Raw genomic sequence first — 5,576 nt, 5'->3', positions numbered from 1 at the left:
CAAAACCATTCGTGCTACCTCAGCAAAAGAATTTCCCACTCTCACACCGAGTAATGTAATTCGGCCGATAATGATCGGGCATTTGCATGACGGTTTGCATGCAATCAAATGTACCAGCGGAAAGGCTCCACGTGTCAGCCGCGCCCTTTGTCTTCGTCCTCGCCTCCGCGCGCGGCGCGCCCTACACCTCGCACTCGACCACCAAGCGCAGCAAGCCAGCAACCACGGAGAGAGAAGGAGGAGCGGAAGGAAGGTAAACAAAAAGGGAGAGCAGATCGACTGGCCTCGATAGTTTCCACTTCCTGGCCGCAAAATTCAGTTCCCGTCGACCGGTTGCTCGTTCTCTGACTCGTCGATCGTCTTCGTCGTCCATACCTGTAGCAACCGCCGCCGGCATGTCGCCTCATGCATGCGCCTTGTGGTGATCGGCGTGTACCGATGATGATCATGCAGCAGCATGCAGCCGCCTCCGCCCTGCTAGGTCCCGGGGAGGGAGACCATGTTCTCCAGCTGCGGCGGGCATAGGTCCCCTTTCTTTCATCGACGGCGACGACGGCCGCAAGCACAAGCTCGTGAGGTTGGAGGAGACGGTAAGCCCCTGGATCGCCGCCATGGACATCCCTGGCAGCGGGTACCAGATGGACAGCTACTTCTCCCGCCCCAAGATCCGGTCCCGGTCCATCCGCATGGCGGCCGCCGGCGTGATCAACCGGTCGGAGCGGCTCAAGAATTTCGGCCGCGTCTTCCAGGAGGACCTCAAGAACATCTCGCTCAAGATCTACGACCCGCAGGACCCGTTCCTGATGCGCATGAACCGCCTCTTCGTCTTCTCATGCATCATCTCCGTCGCCGTGGACCCGATGTTCTTCTACCTTCCTTCCGTCACCGAGACCGAGTACAACACCTGCATCGGATTCAACCGCATCCTAGCAGCAGGCGCCACCGCCGTGCGCTCCGCCATCGACTTCTTCTACCTGGCGCGGATGGTGCTGCAGTTCCGCACCGCGTTCATCGCGCCGTCGTCGCGGGTGTTCGGCCGCGGGGAGCTCGTCATCAACAACAGGGACATCGCGCAGCGCTATCTCCATCGCTTCTTCATCGTCGACCTCCTCTCTGTGCTCCCACTACCGCAGATCCAGATGATCAAGTTCTTCCTGCGGCCCAAGGGCGCGGACCTGCTCCCCATCAAGACGGCGCTCTTCTTCATCGTTCTCACCCAATACCTGCCCCGTCTCGTCCGCTTCTACCCCATCATTTCCGAGCTGAAGCGCACCACCGGGGTGTTCGCCGAGACCGCCTTCGCCGGCGCCGCCTTCTACCTCCTCCTCTACATGCTCGCCTCCCACATGGTGGGCGCCTTCTGGTACCTCCTTGCCGTCGAGCGCGTCGACGACTGCTGGCGCGAGAAGTGCGCGGGGCTCAAGTTCAACCGGTGCGTAAAATTCATGTACTGCGGGGGCGCCGGGGCGGCCAGCAAGGATGGCCAGTTCACCGAGTTCATGGAGTGGCGCACCATGATCAGGCAGGTGCTCAAGCAGGAGTGCGCGCCCATGGACAACAATGGCACGGGCTTCGACTACGGCATCTACAGCAATGCCATCACCTCGGGGGTCACCCACACCCAGGACCTCATCCCCAAGATCCTCTTCTGCCTCTGGTGGGGCCTTCAGAACCTCAGCACCGGCGCCCAGGGGCTAGAGACCACACACTACAAGGGGGAGGCCCTCTTCGCCATCCTCCTCGCCCTCTTCGGCCTCATCCTCATGGCGCTTCTCATCGGCAACATGCAGACGTACCTCCAGTCCATGACGCTGCGGATGGAAGAGATGCGGCTCAAGCGACGGGACTCGGAGCAGTGGATGCGCCACCGCCACCTCCCCGAAGACCTCATGGAGCGCGTGTGGCGACACAACCAGTACAAGTGGATGGAGACGCGGGGCGTGGACGAGGACGGGCTTGTGAGCTGCCTCCCCAAGGACATCCGGCGAGATGTCAAGCGCCACCTCTGCCTCCGCCTCGTCCGCCGCGTGCCGCTCTTCGCCAATATGGACGAGCGCCTCCTAGACGCCATCTGCGAGCGGCTCAAGCCCAGCCTCTGCACGGAGTCCACCTACGTGGTGCGGGAAGGGGACCCCGTCGACGAGATGTTCTTCATCATCAGAGGCCGCCTCGAGAGCTCCACCACCGACGGGGGCCGCGTAGGGTTCTTCAACAAGGAGCTCCTCAAGGAAGGGGACTTTTGCGGCGAGGAGTTGCTCACCTGGGCGCTGGACCCCAAGGCGGCGGCGAACCTGCCCTTGTCCACGCGCAGCGTCAAGGCGATCTCAGAGGTGGAGGGCTTTGCGCTGCACGCCGATGAGCTCAAGTTCGTCGCCGGGCAGTTCCGGCGGTTGCACAGCAAGCAGCTGCAGCAGACATTCAGGTTCTACTCACAGCAGTGGCGCACCTGGGCGTCGAGCTTCATCCAGGCCACCTGGAGGAGATACCGGAAGCGAAAGAGGCTGGAGCAGCGGAGGAGGGAGGTGGAACGGATGTATGGCAGCATGGCGTCCACGTCGTCGTCGAGCCATTTCAAGACAACGTTCCTTGTGTCAAGGTTCGCCAAGAACGCCATGCGCAACGTGCTACGTAAGCGGTTGCTCCAGGAGGAGAGCCTCATCTTGCTGCCTAAGCCGCCAGAGCCGGACTTTGGCAGAATGCACTTCTGATTTGGTTGTGATCCGCAGCTGCCGCTGCTACACTGATATGATTGGACGTGAAATTCAGCAAATAAAACTTGTTTGGCGAGAGCAGTGAAGAAAAGAAAAACATGAAAATGTAATACGATTTCTTTTGGAGCGTTTTTTAGAACTGCCTTTCAGGCAATTATATTACGAGCATCTCCAACGGACGCGCCAAAGAACACATGCGCGGTAAACTGAGGTTTTAGCGCGCGCGGCAACTTTTCGTGCGCTCCAGCAGGAGCGGGAAACTACAGCGCACTCTGGAAGCGATAACGCGCGGGAGGTAGCGGCAACTCGCGCGGTAGATTTGGCGCGCCGCTTCGCGCGCATTTATAAAATGCGGCACTCGCCACGCGCTCCACCACACTGCCACGCGCCCTTTCCCTCGCCACCTCGCCGCTTCCACGCTTTCTCGCCGCTTTCAGCGCCCCGCCACCACCGCGCCACCATGCCGGCGCGCCACCGGGAATCTTCGGGCTACCACGGCGTCCGTGAGCGCCCCAACGGCTGGTACTCCGTCGAGATCCGGTCCAGCGACATCCGGCTCGGCCTCGGCTCGTTCCGGACCGTGCATGAGGCGGCCCGCGCGTACGACGCGGCGGCGTGGCTCCTGGAGAGGCCTCCTTCGCAGATGAACTTTCAGGACGCCCACACGCGCGAACAGGCGCAGGCCGTCGCCCCTCCGCCTCGCCTGATCACGGACCAGGACCGTGCGAACCACGTTCGGCTGCAGCGCCGCCTCCTCGTCGCCGAGGAGGACGAGCGAGCCATGGCGGAGTGGCGCTGGCGCCATCCGGAGGACGTCGCCAACGAACGCGCCTACTGAGTGGAGAGGACGACAAGGCGCCGCGCGGAGCGGGCGGACCGGGGTCAGCGGAAGGCATTGGCGATATCACAGTGCGATATCGTTGAAGCAGGTGGGAGGTCCATCTTCACGTCAGACGATGAACGTTGGGAGGACATATGGATCGATACCTCGGACAACACCTCCGAGGATAAGGATGATAATGAGGACACGGAGTAGTTCTAGCTGCACCGTAGTTCTATCTAGTTGCACCGTAGTTTTTTTTATGTAGTTACACCGTAGTTCGGTTTTATCTATCTATGCTATGAACTTGTTTTACCTATTTGTATCGTCTATGCTATGTAAAATATATTTATATCTTTTTTTAGTGTTTATGTGAAATTTATTCTGTGTCCAAAATGCAACAAATATGGATTTATGCACGCTGCATTTTAGCGCGATGCTGGAGCTGCATGCGCGTGCTGTATTTTAGCGCGACTGCTAGAGCCAGCGTTGTGTGCCGCGCCAAACCTGACGATGGACACGCAGCAAACTACTTTTTAGCGCGTTGCGCGTTGCGCGGCTGTTGGAGATGCTCTAAGTTTCATGAAACCAACACTGATTGAACAAGCTCAGCTAGATAATTAGAAATTACATCAAAAGAAGTAAAACTATCGAGTTGGCTAAGTGCCGTCTTAGCCATCAGATGAGCTGCGACATTGGCACTCCTTTGGAGTGTCGTAAAGCACACGAGCATATCGAGCGCAACAGCAACAACAACCAAGTTATCAATCAAACATCAAATCAAATCTCGCCATTGTTCAGATCAACTCTCCGCGCTCCCTCCTCTCCGCGCCGTCGGCCACTCCGGCCGCGGCGGCCACCACTCCTGCGCCATTGGGCCTCCCCCTCCTGCCGTGTCATGGGTCGCAGCCGCTCCGTGTGTTCCCTCTCTTCCGCCCGTTCCAGCCCGCAGGATGGAGAGGGAGGCGGTCGCCTTGCTTCCATCCCAGACCCCCTTCAGCCCGGCGGTCGGGTCTCAGATCCGGTCCGTCCCCCGCCTCCCAGCCTGTCAACGTCTCTCCCCGGCCCTCCGCCGTGAATCCTGCTCCGGGGGGAGTGCTCCAGCGCTGCGGCAGGCTTCTCCACTTCGGATATTGCAGTGGATCGCCAAGCTGGGCAGCCCCGCCTTATGTCCATTGTGGTTAGGCCTTCGCCCCGTGCCACCCCTTCCTCCCTAGTCCAGTTCGATGGATGGACAGAGGTCCAGTCCCACAGTGCGCGTCAGGCCAGCGCGCGTGCCCATGCTGGGGGTCGGCAGCGCGTTGTCAATGCCACCGGCCGCCATTCAATGTGAGAGCCGGGCGGGATGCCTTCTGAAGGCGCTTTCAGGGGATCTGTTCCTCGCTCCCGGCGGAGCGGACCGCCTGCTGCAGCGGGGCGTGGTCCAGTCCGTTCCCGTCTTCGCTTCCCCACCCCGCCGCCTCCCGCTCCGTTCATAGAGCGTTGCCGCCACACCGACCCCTCCAGGAGGCCGAGGAACAGCCACAAGGTCGTCATCGAGACCCCGGCGATGGAGCACTAGATCGCCTTCCTCCGTCGCCACGCCGTCTTCCTGACCGCGGTGGCCGAGAGGCATGCGGCGAACCCCATGTCGGTGGCCCGCGCTTTCAACGCAGCGCTCCGCACTCCAGCCCAGCTACTGCGGGTTACGAGCCACGACCCGGAGGATTTCCTGGTGCTCTTCGAGCTGTCGTCCCACCACAACAATGCCGCTCGCCTCAGCTCCATCAACGTCGACGGGGTCGCTTTCTCCATCAAGCCATGGCACGAAGACGACCACGCGGTGCACCAGGACTTCATGCTGCACGTCCGTATGGTGATCGAGAAGATGTCGCTGCAGATGTGGTCTGTGGAGGGCGCTGTCGAGGTGCTCGGCGTCAACTGCATCATCGACCGCCTCGACACCCGTACGCATGAGCGTGGCCACATGCGGACTTTCGCGTGATGGGTCTGGGTGTGGGACGTCGCCTTCATTGCCACCAAGCACACCATCTGGCGGGCAGCAC

The 5,576-nt window shown here is 60.6% G+C and overlaps 1 pseudogene; it reads left to right on the top strand.

Moving 5' to 3' along the window:
* The first annotated feature begins 264 nt into the window (after positions 1-264).
* LOC119302960 lies at positions 265-2,782 on the top strand (annotated as a pseudogene).
* Positions 2,783-5,576: the final 2,794 nt, after the last annotated feature.

This window comes from Triticum dicoccoides, chromosome 1B, assembly GCF_002162155.2.
Source record: "Triticum dicoccoides isolate Atlit2015 ecotype Zavitan chromosome 1B, WEW_v2.0, whole genome shotgun sequence".
Lineage (NCBI taxonomy): Eukaryota > Viridiplantae > Streptophyta > Magnoliopsida > Poales > Poaceae > Triticum > Triticum dicoccoides.
Note: the sequence above shows the minus strand (reverse complement) of the source record. Positions and strands in the feature narration are given on the sequence as shown.